Source organism: Neofelis nebulosa, chromosome 9, assembly GCF_028018385.1.
Source record: "Neofelis nebulosa isolate mNeoNeb1 chromosome 9, mNeoNeb1.pri, whole genome shotgun sequence".
NCBI classification, from domain to species: Eukaryota; Metazoa; Chordata; class Mammalia; order Carnivora; family Felidae; genus Neofelis; species Neofelis nebulosa.
In genome coordinates, this window is record NC_080790.1 from 10,161,158 (window position 1) to 10,184,359 (window position 23,202).

At 35.8% G+C, this 23,202-nt stretch overlaps 2 long non-coding RNA genes across 4 annotated transcripts in view; one reads left to right on the forward strand and one right to left on the reverse strand.

The window, feature by feature from the left end:
* LOC131484375 (uncharacterized) overlaps positions 1-23,202 on the reverse strand; it is a 536,971-nt gene that overhangs the window by 279,880 nt on the left and 233,889 nt on the right. The gene's annotated exons all lie outside the window — the stretch shown is intronic.
* LOC131484374 (uncharacterized) overlaps positions 547-23,202 on the forward strand; it is a 66,947-nt gene continuing 44,291 nt past the window's right edge. The window contains exons 1-2 of one of the 3 annotated variants that reach the window (XR_009248201.1): positions 547-851; positions 5,764-5,904. This is a non-coding gene — a long non-coding RNA (uncharacterized LOC131484374). The remainder of the gene's footprint in view (positions 852-5,763; positions 5,905-23,202) is intronic. The other 2 variants (XR_009248200.1, XR_009248199.1) reach the window with 2 other exon arrangements.

Sequence of the window (23,202 nt, forward strand, 5' to 3'; positions counted from 1 at the left end):
GAGGACGTAACACCCTGCATTGCCAAGGCGGCTTTCTGCTTTCTCTGAGTACAAGGAGAAAGCTAATTTAGGAGTGAGTAGCAATGTCAAAGGACCAGAATCATGACAAAAGCAAGTACTGTTCCCTTAATAGACACTTCTTTGTCCTAGGGGAAAATACATAGTAGCAATTATTTATTGTTGAAAATAGAAATGATCTCAGTTTTTATGGATCAAAATAAAATTCTTTTTAACAGTGTCCATCTTGCTCAAAAATGTATGTCTCTCTTAGTGGAAATGTTGGCTACAACACTACCTAAAATTGGAAATTAACTACAACACTACCAATTGGAAATTAACACTGCAAAGACCTTCCACCCACATACTTTTTGGAATAGATTTTATTTTTTTGAAAGTCAAACTCCGAAAGATGATAAACACTTCAATCAATCCTACAGCTCTCGTTAATCTGACTAGCTTTTGTATATAACATAATACTTAAAATGAATAGCTGTCTAAGTTCTGTAAACATTAATCAGGTACACAGGGGAGGCAGAAGAGTGGAATGCTTTCAGCAGAGAGTTCACTAAGGCTAGTACATGTCAGTGAGGTATAATGAGAGGAAGTGGTGTCACAATTCAGAACACCTAGGTTCTAATCTTAACCGGCATACCCAGCTGCCTGGAGTTTTACAAATCATTTTATTACTCTGGGTTTGAGTTTCCTGCTTGCAAACCTGGGATAACAAACAGGTCTATCCCTTAAAAGTTTCTAGAAATGTACTGTGATTGTAAACCTAATATGCTCTATAGATTATTTTAAAGCACTGTGAAAGCGTTTACCATTATCATTGACCGCCATTACCTAAAAATGTAAGTAATTTACTGAGGAATGAATAACATGTGTAAAAACACAGCGCATGGCCTACAGTGGGGTCTTCAGTAATGGTGATAGATGAACGGGGTGTGTTAAATAAAACTGAAGAGAAAATGGGACTCGTAAGTTGTGTGGTGCTGAACATGCTGTTTATTCTCTTTCTCGGTTCCCTTATCTGCTAAATGTTGAATGATGATTAATCTATACGATATATGTAAACACACTTACATGGCCCAAAAAAACATTAAAAATAATAGATGGTACTGATGATAATAAAACTTGTTTAATATTAATAGAGGTAACAGTATAAGTAGAATTAATAATGCCAAGTATTTTGTGAAGCATAACAAATAGCTACCTTCTTATGCTGAAACATTTCAGCATTTAAGCTGGCTCAGCCAAAAACTAATCTGGGACTTTATCAACCCTGGTTTGTCGGATATTCTTTGTTGTACTTGTAGAATATATACTTATACAAATGATTTGAAGAGAGAAGAATCTTGATTTTATTCTTGATTTCCCCTGGTGTAAAGAGAATGGGAGTTGAGGGTGCTGTGTATATATTTGATTATAACGTTCAAAGTCCTTCTAAAGTTCAAAGTGAGTATAAAATTTATGACAAAGTGAGGAAGAAAGATTAATGCATATACGCATATCATAAGTGTTACATGTGTACAATTATTTTATGTATATATGATATATATAAATAATATGAATAAAAATCTAGAATATTAAGATATGACAAATTCTTTAATAGCATTTATATAGTTATGTGTGAATGTTTTCAGTCTCCTTTACATTTCATTTAATTTGAAAATTATATTAGAATCTATTTACTACCAATCATCCCATTCCGCATAGAACAACCTATGTGATTCAAGGATAGCAGTGGTATATTATATTTTATTTATTTCATTGGCTGATCGGGCAACTGCTCAAGATACAGAGTCTGCATTTGTCTGGGCCATGTTTCACATCAAGGTTCAAAATCTGGGAGAATTAGAAAAGTAAGTCTCAGAGGCTAGAACAGTGCAAGCTCGACAGGACACCTGGGTTTAAAATCTACATTTTGGGGCGCCTGGGTGGCTCAATCGGTTAAGCGTCCAACTCTTGATTTCAGCTCAGGTCACGATCTCAGGGTCCTGAGATCGAGCCCTGCATTGTACCCTTTGGACGTGGAGCTCTCTCCCTTTGCCTTGGCCTCTCTCCCCTCCTCCTCTCCTCTAAAGTAAAAAATAAAATCTATGTTTGCTACTTTGTAACTATGTAGCTTAGGAAAATAAATTTAAAAAACATATAAAATAGTGTTAAATGGCATAGAGTTGTGAGGATTGAAGAAAATTATGCATGTATAGGGCTTTATGGTCCTGCACTGGCACATAATAAGCATTTGAAAGAGTTACGTATCCCTATTGCCATTATTATCAAAGTATAAAAGATGCCTCACTTAGATGAACCTAAAGAGCAGTCTGTTAATCCTCCTCACCTGTTTTTTTGGTTGGTTTGGTTTTGCAAATCTTACTTAACAAGGAAGTTGTTTCATAGTCTGTAGTTTGTGGAAAAGCAACAGGGAATCATGGCTGCAAGCATGTCCTTGATTCTTATCAATAACTAGGGGGTCATCTGAGGATCTTTATCACCATCTCATACAGAGACATGGGAATGAAGCAAGGACTAAAGAAAAGATAACCTATTTCAAGAATATGAACTAAGGCGGGGGGTATTCCGTTAATTTTAGTTCATGATGTGTCACTCAATCTTAGCATGGGGCCTTGGACGTAGCAGGTGCTTAGTGAGTTGTTCTCTAATGAATGAACTGGTGCAAAATCCAATGTAGTCATGAAGAAAGAACAATTTTGCTCATGTACATTTTCTCATGTAATTCTCTCAAAGTGCTGTCAGGTAAAAACGTGTATCATAAATCAAAAGAAAACGTGAGTCATCTAGTTTGATCCTTTTTCTCCTGCTATAATTACAATTGCACCACAATTATCCCATGGCACTTACTGCTCATGCATGATGTTTTCATAATTTCCCTTAGCTACGTACATCCTTCTTCAATGCATGTTATATTTGAGCTGGTTTACATTCATCTTTTAAGAGGCATGAGACGAATATAACCCTCTCCAGGAAGACCTTCCTTAGTTCCCATTCTGATTTAAGTGTCTCTGTCTTATGCCTATTTCTATTTTAGTGGCCATTTCTACATTGTTTTTGCAATCACATATTCAAATATCTCTAGCTCTAATTTGAGTGAGAGTAACATAAGTTGGCAGAAAAACAAGTATACATGAAAAACAGGTTGCTTCTACACACAAAAGTGTAAACATGTAACTTATGAATATAAAATGTGTTCATAACACATTTATGCCCTGAACTTAATTTTTTTGGTTTGGTTTTGGGCTTTATTACAATTAAATGAATAACTTTGTGGGCATTTTTCATCTAAAAGAGTTTGTTTCCTGATTATCGAGGCATGCAGTAAAGAGGATGCCTTCTACTGTTTTATATCCTATTCAATCTGTGACTACTTTGTAGATTCATTAATCTGAATTAAACTAGTGATTTGAACAAGTGCTTCATCAGTGACTTCTTTCTCACCTCTAGAAGAGTTTTTAATTAGAATAACCTTTCATAGCATTTTTAGTTTAATAACTGCAAGCCTAATAATATATTCCCTCCACATAAAAACACTTGTCAATAGAGTCCATGGGATGATTGAACACACAGTACACACCTCTTGTCCTTCACAATGATGTGTATATAATACAGTTTGACCCACCTCTTCGTTACTTCCAAAGAGCCAACTATGTCCTTTTCAAAAGATATCGCTTTACAGTCTTGATTTTCAAGGAGAAAACCTTTGTTTCCCACTTTTCTTTCAGCTATCGTTAAAATGTTTCCACGGCGACATTCTCAAAATGTCATTATTGAAAATTTATTTCTGTCCTTAAGTGTCATTAATTATGATAATCACAATACTCTGATTTTTACGGTTTTCCAGACTGTGTTTCCTCGTACTGACTTGTCCAGCTAGCACTCAATATCTCTACTTATTTTATAAAAATTCTGTATAAGATTTGTCTATACTGATTATTTGTAATATTTAAGGTTTTATCTTGGCGAGATATATATATATATATATATATATATATATATATATATAGCACAAAATCTGCCATTTTAACCATTTTTTAAGTGTATAATTCAGTGGTATTTTAAAATCACAATGTTGTGTAACCATCACAACTATCTATTCCAAAACCTCCCACCTCAACCAGAAACCCCATACTCATTAACCAATAACTCCCCATTTTCCACTCCCCCAGCCCTTGGTAGTTGCACAATAAATCTGCCTATTCTGAATATTTCATATAAGTGGAATCATTAAATCAATATTTATTCCTCTGAGACTGGTTTCTTTCACTTAGTATAACATATCCAAGGTTCATCCCTACTGTAGCATACATTCCTTTTTATGGCTGAATAATATTCAGTTTCATATATACGTGAAATGTATATATGATACATATTATATATGTATTATGCATATGATATATACAATATATATGAAACATGTTATATGAAACATATATTATAGGCAGTATGTGTATACATACAATATTCCATTTATCCCTTCATCTGTTGATGGACAATTGCATTGTCTCCAGTTGTCTGTAATTTGTTCTTCCACGTCCTTTTGAACCCTTCCCATTCAAGCTTTGGTTTCCAATACCCCAGGGCACTTGATCTTATCAAGGTCCTCAATTTGGTCTCCATATTGTTAAATTAAATGGTCCATTATCAGTCTACATCTTGTCTGATCATTAATGACATTTCCCAGAACTGATTACATTTATATCCAAGAAATTCCTTTCTCACTAGATTGCAGGACATCATAAATGAGATTTCGAAGACAGGATGGCTTTCTTAAAGATTTGGTACAAAAACTGAGATATTTAAGGATACCCTCACCCCTTGGAAGTGATAGGAGAGTACTTTCACAGAAGCTTTGCTAAACTACTCCCGGTATCTTATTGATCTGTATTAGATCAGCATCACCATTCTTGCTTCAAATATCAAAAAAGGAGATACAGTTATTCTGATTTTCTCAAACTACTCAGTGGAGCTGTGAATAGGCTCATTATTTTCTGAAAGAGATTGGCCAAGTTGTCAGAGAGGTAAATATCTGAAGAATTTTGGGACTCCGTTGAGGAGGAAGAAGAGAATGATATTGGATACACAAGCAACAGTGTCCACAATATGTCTGAAAACATATCCATGGAATTATTATTATTATTATATCATTTCTACCTCAAGGACTAATATTAGCATCTAAGAAATAGAGCTGCGTGCTTGTTTAAACATTAAAGCAGTATAAAAAAATAGAATATCCTCTAGATTTTCTCTGGGAAGTATCAAAATAAATAGAAAAAAACTATTCTCTCCTTTTCTGTTACAAAATGGCTTCTTTAACATTTGAGCTCATTCCTTGAAATGCACTTCAAAACAGAAATGATGGGCATTCAAATTCATGATGATTACAGATAAGATTTAACAGGTAGCCATCCAAATAAATCCTGCAGGTGGGAAGCAATGGTCCATGCATGAAACAAGCAGCTCAATTTTCAAAAGGCTATCAATTAAATGAGAAGGACTATTGAACTGATCTGCTGCTCCCCAAATGTTAATTAAAATTGCAGTATTGCTGTGGGGCAGCCAAACAGGCTGCAGCTCTTGGACAGCTGTGATGCAGCATCCCAACATATTGTAATCACAGTGATATATTGCTTTGATATCATCATTAAGAAACATAGTATTATTCTGGTATACATTTCGGATTACTCACAGACTAAGGAAGGCATGCTTTAGTTTTATAACACTGCTATTTTTTTATTCTGTTAACAGCTCTGTTTAATCCATCTACCTTGCATCTGACCCACGGATCTCTGGTACTAGGTTGCAGACCAATGTTCTTCCAGGATTGGCTACGCAGATACGCGACACTATAGATGTCACAGTCATGGTGCACACCTGACTTCAAAGCTGGTGCGGCTATTTTTGGTTCTCTTTTCTTAGGTAAATACCAGACTCTGGTTGAGTTTTAACTTCTTTTTAACCCTCCAATCTTAGCATTTAGTCTTTCATCGTTAAGCACAACGTGACCTGCAGGTCTCTGGTAAATACTCTTCATCAATTTGAGGACATTCTCTATCCCTAATTTTCTGAGAGTTTCTACCATACATTGATGTTGACTCTGGTCCAATTATTTTTATACATCAATGGATATGATCACGTGGTTTTTCTTCTTTAGTCTGTTGATATTATTAGTTACAATGATCGTGTAATGTTGAGTCATCGCTGCATCACTGGAGTAACACCCACTTAGTCATTGTATAGAATTGCTTTCTATGTGTTCTTTTCAGTAGTACTTAGTAGTGTTATTTTTAGATCCTTTGAGGCCTCATCTTTGACCCATGGATTATTTAGAAGTGTGCTATTTCCCACCTATTCAGAGAATCCTCTTGTTACTCTGTTAATGTTGTTCCTGTTGTCTTGTTTCTAGTTTGATCTTACTGTGGTCAGACAACACAGTTTGTATCATTTCAATTCTTTGACATTGTTGAGGCTTGTCTTGGGGGTCACAACACTGTCTTTCTTGGTGAGTGCTCCATGGAAGCCTAAAAAAAAAAAAAAGTCCTGTATGTTGTTACTATTGGCTAAAGTGGTCTATATATTTGTCAGTTAGACCCTCTTAGTCGAATGTATTGTTCAAACATTCTAGATCCTTGCTGATTTTCTAGTAATCCTACCCGTTGTTGTAATGGCAGCGTTCTAGCCTCCACCTCCAACTGTGGATTTGTCCCTTTAACTCTGTCATTTTTTGTTTCGTGTATTTTTCAAATCTGTGCACATTTGGAAATTGCTATGTCTAGTTACTGGGCTGATCCTTTTATTATGAGGTAATGACTTCTTGACTTCTTTTGTGTGAGTAGGCGTTCACACTGCCTTGGCTTAGCATGAGAATCCAGTCCTACTTCGGTGGGCTGGGATTGCAACAGTGGTTTGATTTTCAGCCTTTGCAGTGTAATTTTAGTCTCCTTGGTTGAGCTGGTGGTGGGGCTCCTGCCTGAGGTGGCAAAAGATGGTTCTCCACTGTGGTTGGGGAGTGTGTTTGGACCCTCTAGCTGGTGCCACTTGGCTGCTGGACTGGAAAGTTTTAGTCCTGTGGGTCTTAGTCCTGCCAGCCTTCCATTTCCTTCCAGGCTGGCAGCTGGAGCTGGCCCTCTCCTGTAGGCTCTCCCTCCAGGCCAGGTATTTCTTGGCAACAGAAAAGCACACTCTCAGGTCAGGTGGTTAAGGAGAGTGTCTCCCCTGTTTCAGTCTCATCTGGTGTTATCTAGACTGCTCTGTGGTCTAGGAAAATAATGAGCTTACCTGGACCACCTTCTGCTGCTATGTCACAGATGGGAAAATACCAGGTATGGACGGCCTTTCTCTATTATGCAGGAAGACACAAGACAACCCGATGCAGTGCTATTGATCAAACCCTGAGATCTATACCAGCTCTCTTTATTCTTACCATGTTTCGGGGTTCTCCTTTATTGGACCCCTGCACCACTTCCAGCGTTTATGTCTGTGCTTAGTGAGGGAAAGCAAGGAGAAATGGCAAGCCTTCTACTCTGGGTGTTTGAACAGCTCACTTAGATGTTTTAATCTCTGTATCTCCTGTATAATGATTATCTCCTGTATAATGATTATAATATAAAACTTCTATATCATCTGCATACCCCCATAAACTTCATGAACACAGATGCATATTTCATCTCTCTATATTCAGATGCCTTCCCTACACCTTACACACAGATGATGCTCCTTGTTAGTTGAGTGAAAGGAGAACGTATTAGTCACACACAGCTCCTTTCTTTAGAAAATAGTACAACTTTCATTTATTTCTGCATTTGTCAAGTAGAGTTTCAACCCTTTTGCTATTATCTCAATAAATATAAGGACCTTGGAATGGTCAGTAATGCCTAACCTGTACCTTGATATTTGGATAGGTTCCATTTAAACTAGCAAGAAACATGTCAAGATTGATTTCTTGTTTCACACATTCTTATTTTCAAGGGAATGGTTCTAGAGATTTCTATGGATAGAAATAGCTATATAAATACATGTTCTGATTTCAAATATTCTAGATATCGTTTCCAATTTTTTAACCCTGATCTTTTTAAAAGAAAACATGCTTTACGGGTTTTATGGGGGTGTTGTTATTGTTTTCTCTTCCTATAGTGACATTAGAGGAAAACTGTGGGCATTTGACTAAATTATCTTTATGTTTCCATCCAACATTATTCTCTCTTAATTCTTAGCAAAGAGTCTGTAATCTAATTATAATACTTCTATTTTATAAGTAACTATTTTTTTTTTTAAAACAAGGTTATCTCACTTGAAATCTCCCAAATCAAAGCCAGAGGAGTAGACAGAAAGAAAATGAGCAGAACATGAAGTTATATGATCTATACCAAAATTTAAAGAAAGTATTTCTAAATGAGAAATTCTAACTCAGGGAATCCTCTGGGTAGCCTACAAAATTTTTGTGAATTTTGATGATAAATAATTTACAATCCAATTAAGAAAAATAAAATAAAATATAGTTTCCCTCTATCAAAAAGAGATCATTAATTTTTTTCATCTAATAATATTTTTCCTCCATAAGGAATCTATTAGAACTCTCTTCTTAGGCACCTGGGTAGCTCACTAAGTTAAGCGTCCAACTTCAGCTCAGGTCATGATCTCACGGTTCATGAGTTCCAGCCCCACGTAGGGCTCTGTGCTGACAGCTCAGAGCCTGGAACCTGCTTTGAGTTCTGTGTATGCCTCTCTCTCTGCCCCTCTCCTGCTCATACTCTGTCTCTCTCAAAAATGAATAAATATTAATAAAAATTAAAAAAAAATAACTCTCTTCTTAATATCTTTCAGGCTTTTAATATGTATTGAATTACCATAATGCATTATTAGGCTGTACATCTGTGGGCACTATTTATGTATTGGGATTTTAGTAAAAATGGAAAGAAAAGAAATCTGGCAATAAAAATGCACGTGAAATTTGACAGAGGGATCGGCAAAGACATTTTCATTTTAAGTATACCTTGCTGAGTTCATCATTCAAGAAGTTTTCAGAATGAAGATTTATTTCCAAAATGCCATTCTACTTTCATTTTTTTTTTTTTCCCAAGGTGGGTCAGAATAACCTACAAGTGGATTGTTGAACAAAGAAAATATGAAACTTCAAATAGTACCTCTAAACTCTTTCAACTACAAACTCGGAACATTTTTATGACATTTCAAAATGATTTGTGATCCTGACGCTACTGTTTAAAAATATGTAGCTTGGGGCACCTGGGTGGCTCAGTCGGTTAAGTGGCCGACTTCGGCTCAGGTCACGATCTCGCGGTCCGTGGGTTCGAGCCCCATGTCGGGCTCTGTGCTGACAGCTCAGAGCCTGAAGCCTGCTTCAGATTCTGTGTCTCCCCTTCTCTCTCTCTGACCCTCCCCCGTTCAAGCTCTGTCTCTCTCTGTCTCAAAAATAAATAAACGTTAAAAAAAAATTTTAAATAGGTAGCTTAAGTCAAAAAAAATTAAATTAAAGGTGTAGCTTAAGTCAAAGAACAAACTATAGGCCATACATTTAGGGGGTGAAAATTTTGTTTTGTATTTACCACTTGACCTCTTAATATTAACCATAGTTTTCTTTAACACATGTTGCTGAGACTATAACTTTAATAAGTTTAATTCGAGCTATGTTATGGAAACTCTTTGCCTCATTTATCCTAATTCGATAAAGTTTCCATAAGTTAAAACTTAATTCAACTTAATTCCCCCCTACATAGGAAAACCACTTAAAATTTACTGGCTTTTTTAAAGAAAAAAAAAAAAAGATACAATTATACTAATTTTGCTACGAGACAAATCAACCTTGATATTGGATATCACATAATTAAAGTGCCTCAAATAGGTTTTGTGCTCTGTGGGTTGAGGTATTGCCATCTATAGTGACATCGATTTAGAAGAAATTAGAAAAAGGAATTGGAAAGGAAGAAGCAAGTGATTTTGGAAATACACCAGCCATATAAGAAGAAAGCAAATTCCTGCCCCTCTCAAAGCCTACTGCATTGCCATAAGGAATTTGTGATATCCCTGGTTTCTTTGAAATATGTAGACATAAAGATTGTGATGTCTTTTTCACAAGTCTACCATGTACGTATTGGTGTGATTACCCTTCTCTAAGGGATGGCCAATTACTAACTTACACTCTAATTAGAGAGAGCTCAGCCAATTCTCATGAAAGCTTATGTGACTGCATTTTGTAGAATGTCGATACCTGCAGAGACTTCCAATATCTGATTATATGCTCAGAAGTCACTGGATGTAGGGGACGCACAGAAGCGAGTAGACAATTTGGGATACCTTAGCAATTCAAACCCTTACATTAGAGAAACAAAGATTTCCAAGGTCTTCAGGAATAGCCTGACTTTGTGGACCTACTCTTATGATTCCAACTCAACCCCCTTTCACTGTGATGCTTCAGATAGTTCCATGTTGAACTCAACCCTCTAATAAGATTTAGAATCTTCAGGCTATTTGTAAAGACTGTCTACAAATACATAAATTGTCCCACTATGCTATCCATACTGAAAGCCCTCGTAACAACCTTAAATAACTTTTCCTTAATAAAATTACTATATTTAAACGTGGCAGAAAGAACTATAGGCACTCAAACCAGACTCTGGAATTGATTTAAGTACCTGGCACAAAGCAGGCACTTCCACTTGTGAGTTTCTCTTTTCACTCACTCATGATACCCTCAGGCCATCGTATCTGTTCTTACATTGGCTGATCAAAGTGTTAGAAAGCTTGTCCTGGCAATTGGAGATGGGGACAAAAATTAAAATAAATAAGAGTTTTCTACTAGTTTTGATCTTTGCCAGAATCCATTTTAATAGCTTGTCTCATCAAATAATCATTATACTCAATAACTTGTGTAACACACTAATGCAAAGATAAATGACTGTCAACTGGCTCAGGCCAGTCTTGCCCTGAATGATGACAGGTGGTGGCAGGATTTCCCTCTCATTTTACTAGTGAGAAATTTCTAGTGAAGTTATGCACTTATAAAATGGAGTTGGCCCGAAAACCATAGAGTATTTTCTGCTAATATTTTGAGGACCAAAAATACATCTAAATGAAAGAACAAAACAGAGATGTTTAGCAAAATTAATTTGACTCCTGAGGGGTAGATTCTAACTGGGAAAGATAGATCCCTGGACCCCAGTGCAGGAGCAGTGGCAAAAACTCATTCAAGATGCACAGAAATTTTAAGTCAATTTTAAATTTTATTTGAATAATTAGCAAGTAGAATAACTTCTTTGTATCTGTGCTTCCTCACTGGTAACATGTCAATGCATAAATTAGCATGTTAATTTGTGTATGTGTATTTTTGAATTTTATATTTTCAACTTTATTTCAAATAATTTAAGTGCAATTATATTATTTTTATGTATTGAAATTGGCAAACTCAATACAATCATTTGAAGGAAGTCTCATTTAAAAAACTGCATTGAGGGGCACCTGGGTAGCTCAGTTAGTTAAGCGTCTGAGTTCAGCTCAGGTCATGATCTTGTGGTTCATGGGTTTGAGCCCCGTATCAGGCTTTGTGCTGACAGCTTGGAGCCTGGAACCTGCTTTGGATTCTGTGTCTCCCTCTCTCTCTTCCCCTTCTTCTCTCTCTCTCTCTCTCTCTCTCTCTCTCTCTCAAAAATAAATAAACATTAAAAAAATTTAAAAAAAAGAATTAAAAGCTACCTTGAGATAAAGGCTGTAATCCCAATGTATCACCTAAATTATATTTGTAAAACAAAATACAACTAATTTAGAATAAAGTCTGTAAGCTAAATATCTTTCTATAAAACTAACATATCATATCAAATAGGCGACAAAATTTTCTACTTGTTATTTCTACTATAAATAATTCATGTTTCTGAAGCATGGAAATTAGAAATTACACCAATCTAGCAATCAGGAAACGTTAATTGCATTCCTAAATCAGATTGGCTGTTGGCCTTCAACAAATTATTTACTCCCTTTTATCAAAGTTTCCTCATTTGTCAAATGGGCAAAAAACATTTGACCTAATAATACAAATCATTCTAGAATTACCCCATCACTTTTTACATAATGCATATAATCAATTGTAAGGTACACCTTTTTTTTTCTTCCACAAATCTGAACATCACTGAAATCAGGTGTCTCCTAAAAGTGAATGCATCTTTTCCTAAATATTGGCAGCATGTACACGTTTCATTCTCATTGGTACAAAACACAGTGGTTTATCTTACAACTGATGGTGTGTTAGATCTGATATAATTGGTGTTAACTCATATTCATATTCAAAGAAATTATATGAGTATAATTATCAATCATTCAGCAGATGAAGAGACGGAGGCAGAAAGAACTGAAATAATTGGCTTAAGACAACAGAACTGAAAATGTGGACTATCGATCCACAGCCTATGGTCTTGTCCATCATATGGTACTGTCTTGACTATTAAATAGACATTAACATGATTTGAAAGGCACGCTGTACAATATACATAGAAATAACTTAAACTATTCATGATAATAAACAAAACTTTTCAAATTTAAAGTATAAAATCTGACTAATTCCAGGGGTGCCTAGGTCGCTCAGTCAGTTAAACATCCGACTCTTGATTTCGGCTCAGGTCATGATCTCCTAGTTCACGGGATCAAGCCCCATGTCAGGCTCAGCACTGACAGTGTGAAGGCTGTTTGGGATTCTCTCTCTCTCCCCCTCTCTCTGCTTTTCTCTTTCCCTCCCTTTAATAAATAAACAAACATTTTTTTTCATCTGACCAAAAAATCTGACTAATTCATGTTGAGAGATATATTTTCTAACACAAAAATGCAGTGGCAATATGAATACATATATAAGTATATATATATGTGCATATATTTATTAAAAGTGACAGAAATACATTGTAATAAATTATTTCCTTGGAACCCTTATTTCCAGGAACCCTGTCCCTGTCACTGAATTGTATCTGTAGGTCAACTTATAAACTCATTCACTAACGTAGCTTACATATTGATAGCTACAAATACGTTCTTCTAATATCTTTTTCATCGTTTGTGCCAAGACACATGTGTACCTGACTTGCCTAGAATGCTTACTAAGAAATGGATAGTCAAATGTCTGACCTCTCACACGTATGTGCACGTGGATGTGCGAACAGGAGTCAGAGACACGAGGTAACAGATCAGGCCTTGCAAGTGATTCTTACATTTCATAAGGGTTAAAAAAAACCCTGGATTAGGTTACTGCTGAATAAGATCATTGCGGTCATTATGAATGTGCGGTTACCCTGTGCTCAATGGGTCACAAATCCACTCATCAAGAATATTTATTGGGCACAGCCAGTCCTATAATTAGATCTGTATCAATGTCCTTGAAAAGGGAGTTGTGGAACACCTACCTCAGAATCACCCGTTTCTCTTAAAAATTAAGTTTCCTTGACCCCAGGAGTTTCTAAAGGGAGCTGAGAATTGGAAATATGTCAGTCTCCACAGATGACTCTTATGCATACAAAACTTCTAGAAACATTGACCTCTCTGTTAAGGAGGAAAAACACAAATACAAGCTGAGTGTGGTTAGGAGAGTTGATGGGGTTAGCATCTCAATCACTTACGCTCTATCTAAAAATGAACGTGAGATTTAAAATGCTAAGTGTTTGCTCTAAATTTTAGTCATTTATAACCTATTCCAGAAGCTGTGTGCGTGTATGGTTATATTTTAATTTTGTATTTTAACTTCTTGAGATAATTTAAGATTTCAAGAAGAGTAGCAAAGATAGTACAGAGTTCCCTGATACCTTTCATCCAGTTTCCTTATAATAAAATTATCAACATTAAAAAATTAACATCGGGACAAAACAATGAACTGAAGAATAGATATTTAGGTTTTACCACTTTTCCCAATAATGTCCTTTTTCTGATCCCGTGTCCCCACATTGCATTCAGCTGTGTCTGCATGTCTCCTAACGTGCTGCTGTTCCACAGTCTTTCCTGGTCTCTGGTGACCTTGAGATTTTTTGAAATGCATTGGCCAGTTACTTCATGGGGTGCTTCTTAATTGAATGTATCTGATGTTTACTTTTTATTACATTGAGTTGTATATTGTGAAGGATGCCACAAAGGTGATGTATCAGGGGGTGCCTGATGTCAATATGTTTTACTATTACTGATGTTGACCTTATTCACCTGGTTAAGGCAGTATCTGCCAGGGTTATCCACTATAAACTTATATTTTCCTTTTGTAAATAAATATTTTTTAAAAATTTTAAGTTTATTTATTTATAAATAAATAGAGAGCACGCCAGTGGGGGAGGGGCAGAGAGAGAAGGAGAGAGAGAATTCCAGGCAGGCTGCACACTGTCAGTGCAGAGACCAACATGGGATTCCAGCTCACAACCCATGAGATCATGACCTGAGCCAAAGTCAGATGCTTAACCGACCGAGCCAACCCAGGCACCCCATGTAATTAAATATTTTTGAGACAATGCAAATGTCCTGTCCTGTTTCTTCTCAAACTCCTACCCACCAAGGTTAGCATCTCTTGGTGGATGTTGCCTGAAGTAATTTAAACTGTAGTATTCTAATAACAATTTTCTCTTTCATTCACTCATTAACACATTTCTCAACTGAAATTTTCTGTAAAAAAATTGTCCTTTCTCTTCTTTTTTTATAGTTGTCATCTACTTGTATCAATATAAGAGTCAAAGATACTTATTTAATTCTTTAGGTTATAATCCAGTGTCGGTTTTATGTATTTTGTTGCTCAACTTTTTCCAGTTTATATGCCATAAAATTTTAAGAAATTTAAAAGCCTACTTAAAGTAGAAATATCTTTAAACCACTTCTCAAACTTTGTTATTTGAAGTATGCCTGAGACAATTACAAATGTTCAGTGACTTTCATGATTAATCATAATAGTCTTTATTGCAAGAGAAGATAGTTACCCACTTAGATTATCCCTTAGGCAAGAAACTTGGGAGAGAAAGAGAAAGAGAAAGAGAAAGAGAAAGAGAAAGAGAAAGAGAAAGAGAAAGAGAAAGAGAAAGAGAAAGAGAAAGAGAAAGAAAGAGGAGGAAACAAAGGAAGAACATATACATATAAATACATTTATACATTTATAATATATATGTACGTATGTATATATAATGTGTCTCTATACATCTCATGTGTATTTTATACATATATATTTACATATACACGTTGGAGGATTAAAGAGAATAATATACAAAAACTGCTTTATAACATTAAATGTTTTCTGTATACTATCTATCATATCTTATTAATAGATTATTATTTTAGTGGACACTAATTATTCTCTTGTATGTGATGAATCTGTAGCAAAAATCTCCTAACCTGGGCATTCATACACCCATTCCTGCCAGCAGACCTATGCGTTTTGAGTTTTATGTTTGAATTTATTACCAATATTTAAAAGCCATAAAATTCCACATTGTTGTTCAGATGTCTGATCTCTTGAATCTGCGTCTGGCATCATGAGACCTGAGTTTCTATAAAGCAGTGATAGTCCCTGCCATGGATTTCCTTTTCCAAAGACCTTTCCATGGTCTCTGGCACAGTCTATTATCCTTTTGACACTGAAGCTGATTATATTCCTCAGGCTTGTTTTATAAATTTGTGGTATGTCCTGGGGCTTGTGAGCATTTGACTTTGTGACTCCTGTTAAATAGTATAGCGATTCTTCTTAGATCTTGTCACAACTCTGTCACAGAAATATGAGTAGATTCCCATTGCCTATTGTGGAAAATGAGAAACCTTAACACTGTATTGAAGGCCATTTACTGTTTGTTTCTTCCTACCCTATCTTCAGTGAGGTCTCTATATCCCCACCGGCACACAAGACAAAGGAAACTAATAACAGTTTTACCAGAACTTTTTTCTTTTTTTCCCTGACTGTAGGTTGCATTCCACTAAAAATAGTCTTTATTAGAGTTCATCCAACTAAAAATGTATTCATCCATCAAGGGCTTTCAGTGAGCACGTCACCTGAATTCTAAGTTATATGTTAATAGGAGTTATAAATTGTTATGTGCTATATACTTCATAGTATTTACAGGATGTTTACAATTGTAGAACTTTGTAAAGTCATAGTTATCCAAACCAGAGTTCCATATATGGAGACTTTCCAGAGACTACCAAAGATAAGGCAGCATGCTGAATATATCAGACAATATAGTAAAACAAAAAGATCATGACTTGGGAATCAGAAACATTTGGTTTTGGGTACTAACTCGACCGCAATAGATCATGTCACTTGACTGTTTAAACTCCATATTCTTGATCTGTAAAATATAAGTAAAAATAATTCTAAGTCGAAGGAGTTATATGGCCAGTAAAAGTATGCCTTTGAAACACTTAAGCACAATGCCTGATAAAGAATAAAATTCTCAATAAATAGCAGATATAATTATTATTTTTATGATTACCCAACCATAAAAAGGAATGAGATCTTAACCATTCACAGCAACATGGGTGGACATAGAGGGTATTATGCTAAGTGAAATAAGTCAGACAGAAAAAAAACAAATGCCGTATGATTTCACTTACATGTGGAATCTAAAAAACAAAACAAATGAACAAACAAACAGAAACAGACTCGTAAATAGAGAACAAACTGGTGGTGGCCAGAGGGGAGGAATACGGGGAGATGGGCAAAATAGGTGAAGGCGATGAACAGATACAAACCTCCTGTTACGAAACAAATAAGTTACAGAGATGAAATGTACAGCATAGGACCTAAGTCAATACTATTGCAATAATTCTTTATGGTGACAAAGCATAACTATACTTATCATGGTAAACATTGCATAATAAAAAGAATTGTTAATCTATTATAGTGTGTACCTGAAACTAATATAACATTGTGTGTCAACTATACTTCAGTAATACATTTTTTTAAAAATGGGTGCATAGTTGACTTATCAACAAATTTATTGAATACAAAGTAAACATTTCATACATTTATATTTTTACTTAGTTCTCATAAATAGAAGATATGCATATTTTTAATTAGTCTATTCGTTATCAGAGGTTATCTAAGCTTACATAGGTCAGCTAAAACTTTAAATTCCAACATTTCCTATATGTTAGAAATAAAGTGAGAAAGCTGTACGTTCCAAGAAAATATTCACAAATCAAAGCCAGCAATAAAAAAAAAAGAATTATACATCACCCCCAAGTGAGATTTATTCCTGATAAAAAGGGCTAGTTTACCATTTGAAAATCAAGGTAATTCACCATGTCAACAGGCTGAAGAGGAAACAACAACAACATATATAAGTCGATGCATAAGAAGCATTTCACGCAATCCAAAGTCCATCCACAACCAAACCAACAAAAACTTAGTGAACCAGGAATAGGGGGCACAGTTTTCACTTTCATAAAGAACAACTAAAATAAACCCACAAGGGTCATCAAAATTAATGATGGGAAATTAAATGCTTTCCCCCTGAGAATGGGAACAGGCAAGGATGTCCCCTTCTACCAATCCTTTTCAGCATCATACTGGAAGTAATGGCTAGTGCAAAAGTATAAACTGAGAAGAAAGCACTCAAGCTATCTGTTCGCAGATGACATGACTGCCTACACAGAATATCCCAAGGAGTTCGCAGAAGCACTCCTGGAACTAATAAGCAAGAGATGATGTAATTTGGTATACTTCAGATATATAAAGGTATATGTGGCTAAAGCTTTCGATTGAATATCTTGGATGTATTCATAGAAGTATCTGAAATAATCACACAATTGCTTAATTTTGAAGTATCTCCCCTCACTTGGGATCTCTGGAAAATGTTTAGCTTTATAATATCATTTGTGCTGTAAGAACACAAAGCTAGCATTGCATGTCATTATTTGTGCTGAGTTTGCATGGCAGTTTTCAACAAGAAACTTCACATTGGTTTTGGATTTTTTGTTTGTTTTTATTTTTTTAATGTTTAATTTTGAGAGAGCCCAAGCAGGGCGGGGCGGGGGGGGGGGCGGACAGAGGATCTGAAGTGGGCTTTGTGCTGACAGCACAGAGCCTGATGTGGGGCTCAAACTCACGAACCACAAGATCACGACCTGAGCCCAAGTTGGGCACTCAACCAAGGTGAGCCACCCAAGTGCCCTTGTTTGTTTATTTTTAAGTAGGTTCTACACTCAACCGGGGCTTGAACTCATGACTCCAACATCAAGAGTCACATGCTATACTGAATGAGCCCCAGGCACCCCTTTAATGCTAGCTCTTTAAGAAAATCGAATAGGAAAGTGAAATCCCTGCATTTTTGCAACACTGAGGAATTTTATTCCCAATTATGGTTTTAATAAAAATAGTGGCGCTTCTACTATAAAGCTGGTTTTGGGTTATGCAGTGGACAAAATATAGGTTCTTATGAATAGATATTATGATTATCATATAGATGTACGTTGTATGTGTTTATGCGCATGCTTGAGGAGAGAAGTTGGCAACTGAATATTTTACTAATCTGAATGCTTTTGAAATAGGTTCTGACAGGTGCCTAAACTTCCTTCAAGGTACTTGTCTGTGAGGCATTAATGTGCAATTAAACAGTGAGAGTATGAAACATTATAAGAGTCAACAGAATGTTTGGAGGATACTGGTAATTCTTAGGACTACACTGAAGTGTTTGTAATAGGAAAGAAATGAGGATGCGGATGAAGAATTGGTTGAAGTCAAATCCTGCAAACATCATGCTCAGAAAATGTGTAGGATCTTAGAGCCCCATTGCCACTTGTATCTCCTTTGCCTAGAAGGATTGCTAGTTGAATTGAGACTTTCAGTCAATCTGTATGTTCAACGTCCTAAGGAAAAATGATGTTGCCTTTGTGCTCCATGTTATCAATGCTTACCTCTAACATACCTTGCAACTGTTTTTCTTGAAAACTATGTTTATATACCTGCCCCAACCCCATTAGTCTCTGAACCTCTTATGGACAACAGATGTGTATGTTGACATCTGTTTTTAAAAAAATGAATTAGTGTTTGGTTGATAGCAAAAAATTTTAGAGTACCCACAAATGGTATGGACAATACCATTTAAGAAAAATTTTTTTAAGTTCATTTATTTTTGACAGAGACAGAGTGTGAGCATGAGCTGGGGAGGGGCAGAGAGAGAGGGAGACACAGAATCCGAAGCAGGCTCCAGGCTCCTAGCTGTCAGCACAGAGCCCGACGCGGGGCTCGAACTCATGAACTGTGAGATCATGACCTGGGCCGACGCCGGACGCTTAACCGACCGAGCCACCCGGGCACCCCTGGACAATATCATTTTAATTATTCTTATTGTTTAAGGGATGAAAACGCAGAAGTAGCTTCTGAAGATTCTGATGAGTGTTGAAAGGAAACGGGAAGACCATAGAAGAGTTCACACACACTTCAGTCCTCATGCTTGAAGTTTGTGAATAATAGTAATTTGAGGGGGTATTAGAAAAATATCATGAAAAGATAATAGCCATATTTGATGTTTACACATCTCTTCCTGGCATAGAGTAGGCTCCTAGCTTATGTTTCATAAATGAATGGATGGATGGACAGATGAACAAATGGCTGTCTTACTTCTTCAAAGAAATCCACTAATAATTGATTTTATTCTTGTGGATCTCTACATAGAAATATCTTACTACTTTGAGTTCTGCTTACATTCCTATCATGGAGCTGTTATTTGCAGAAATAACATGTGTAATATACTTTTAATCTGTCCATTAAATTCTTCAATCATCTCTCTGCATTACTGAATCATTCCTATATTCTAGTATGCCATACTTATGTCTGAACTGATTGAACATCTATTTACTGTTTTTCTAAATCAGTGAACAAAATATCCTATGTCAAGAATTTCAAACATACAACATCGTAGAATGCTATATTTCATGAGAAACTGCCAATGCTCATCAAATGTTCATTTAAATTACACAAATGCAGGACTTCCATAAAGCATGTTAATACATTTCAGAAAAGGTGATTGTATTAGAGAAATGTGACAGAGACTCTTAACAAAAATCATCCCATCAAACATAGCCACAGCAAGGTCAAAATTCATCTAGCAGCCAATGAGTATTAAGGAAAAACATGGAAGATTTCTGAAGCCAAACACATGGGATGTTTCTAACTCTTGTTTAGACTTTTCAATGTATGTACTCAAATTTAACTTGAATTGAGACATGCCGGCCATATTTATATACTCCAGTCTGACCCGGGCATCATTCAGGCACTGTATATACCAATATGCATAAAGATTATAGGCTCCTTCCTCAAGAAGGTCATAGTCTTGTTGAAATGAAGGAAGCAAAAAGAAATAACACATTTTGATGCAATGAACACTCATCTTTCAAAGCCCACCTCAAGTGTTACCTTATTTGCAAAACATGTCTCTAATCCTCATCTAATCATATACACATTGCACACACTTGCTTACCACTTTATACAGAGATACAAAGTAAAATTTATATATTCTCTTTTCTCTCCCATTTACTTATAGAAAGCATTCCTAAATGCCACAAGGACTTGAGAAGAAACTCATTCTTCTTGATGGACTTATGACTGAAATCTAAAGGAAGAATTGTAGTAACTTCCTTGCTCTTTCCTTTTGATCTTCAATTCCCCCATGTGTAAAATGAGGTGAAAGGGGGCCAGTAGACTTGCCTATTTGTTTAATTACACATTTCTTTAAAGAAAAAAAAAAGATGAGTTTTTATAAGTTTGAAAATTACTTATCCTTGATGTTCCTCAGGGGTACTTCCAGTATTCAGTTCTGTGAATTTGCATCTTGGTCCCATTGAGTCCTGCTTAAACTCACCCTCGGATTTAGCTAGAGTATCTGTTATCACCCACCATCAGGGATAAAATCCTATGGAAATTGTATATTTAAATGAGCCAGAACAAACCCAAGTCACCAAATATAATTTCAATGATGAACCTCAACATTTTACATTTGAATACTTTCCCAAATGGTTGCAATTTATTAATGTCAGATTAAAGGGCTCCATTCATTTTTCCTGTTCAGTAAAGAGACAGTTAATGAATGATACGGACTTGGCTAGGCTTCTAATGAATGATTCTGGAAGTGTGCATCCCTCAGTGTGAAGAGACTCAACTAATGCCAGCAGACTATTGACATGCTTTTCATCTGTGCAGATTATGTCTCTTTATGCAACTTTTGGCTAAGGAGATGGTAATTATGTCATCAAAGCTAAATAGAAAACACTAGGCTATGTCTGTCTTCCCTAAGTGCCATTCCATGAACTAATAAATGACCTCCTTGTTCCTTCACTTTCTTTATGGCTGCATTGCTGCAGAGAGATTTCCATAACAAACGAAGACATAATAAGGGCCAGTGCCCATTTTGAAAACTTTGGATAATAAAGAAGAGTATCAAAAAAAACAAAAAACAAACCAACAACCTAACAGTCATATTATGACCACCAGTACTGATAAACACTTTGGTTTAATTTATGACTTAGATCTATATTTATCAATATTGAAACATTGATAAAGTTCGAAAAAGTAATATAGAAAGATTTATGAAAAGTTATAAAACATGAAACAGAGTTGTTGACATTTTATGCACGCACAGGTCTGAAAGGTTGTATGGCTGTACGCGCACTAATGTTCCATTGATGGATAACTCCTGGGGATACCAGAGAGGATGAAGAAGTGGAAGGGGAAGGCATAGTCTGGGGACAAAGTTTTTAACATAACAGAGAGCAGGGCGCCTGGGTGGCTTAGTCAGTTATGCATCCGACTTTGGCTCAGGTCATGATCTCAGGGTTTGAGCCCCGCGTCGGGCTCTGTGCTGACAGCTCAGAGTCTGGAGCCTGCTTCGGATTCTGTGTCTCATTCTCTCTCTGCCCCACCCCCACTTCTGCTCTGTCTCTCTCTGTCTCTCAAAAATAAATAAATGTAAAACAAATTTTTTTTTTTTTTTTTTTTTAAATAACAGAGAGCTGAAAGTAAGAACAGAGTTGATCCAATCTGGCGTTCTCAGAAAACACAACAGTAATCTAGTATCAAGCTGCTAAAATTTGGCAATTCTGGGCTCTAAACAACTATCCTAGCGCATTAGGAAACTGACTACAGTTTGTTCCATTTTCCCATCTAATGCATTTCTCTTTTTAAATGTAATTTATCATTGTTATCAACGTGATACATGCACAATGGAATACATATTAAACTACAAGGCTGATAATGAGTAACAGCAATAACCCGACCCACCTTTCCTACTGACATTTCTTGTTCCTTGAGAGTAACAGCTTTCAGTCCTTCCAACTATTTTTCCTGGCACTTATCCCATATTTGTAAATAACATTCATATAAAGATTTCTTGCTTATTGGCTTTGGGATATTATCTAAAGAAAATACTGTTGCAGAAAAACAGGAGGTAGCTCTCTCTCTTCTCTGTCTCTTAGGCTGGTCATTTTTGTTTGTTTTTGTTTTATTTTGTTTGTTTTTGTCATCGTATTCAGCATAAAAATGACAATGATAATATTGAAAATGATGAACATGTATTTAAATGATTGCTTGTAAACCAGGCATTGAGCTAGATATTCTGTGTATTTTCTCTTTATAATCCTCACAAATCCCTTTGAAAAAAAAATTTTCTGTTTCACAGATGAAGCAAATAGCATCCGAAATATTAATTTCCTCTTAATGATATAATTAGTAATTGATAAAATTGAAATTCAAAAGCAGATTTGCCTACTCAACACCTATAGTCCTATATGCCAGGTGGACTTCATTCTCATTGGGGCCCTGTAATTTTGCAAGCCATCATTACTATGGGTCATTACTCTTTATAACTCATGTCACTCTGGATGCATAATATTCCAAAAGAAGAATGGATCACAATGTACTGAATCCCTCCAAATATTCTAGTGAATTTAACCCCTCCCCAATTATTTGCTATCCTAAACATAGCTAAGATAAATATCTTTAGGCATTATATGTAAGAAATTTTAAAGAATCCCTATTTCAGGTAATTTCTTAGGTTAAGTTTCCATGAGTGGGACTGATTTTTAAAATAGTCTGTGAAAAACAATATGATACGGATAATGGCCAGAAACATAAATCAAAATTACATGGAAGCAAAACTAAGTTAATGGTCTCTGCTAATTAATCACGCATTTTATGGAAGATGGAAACCAGTTTCTTACGATCAGCTGTCAACATTAGAGTTTAAA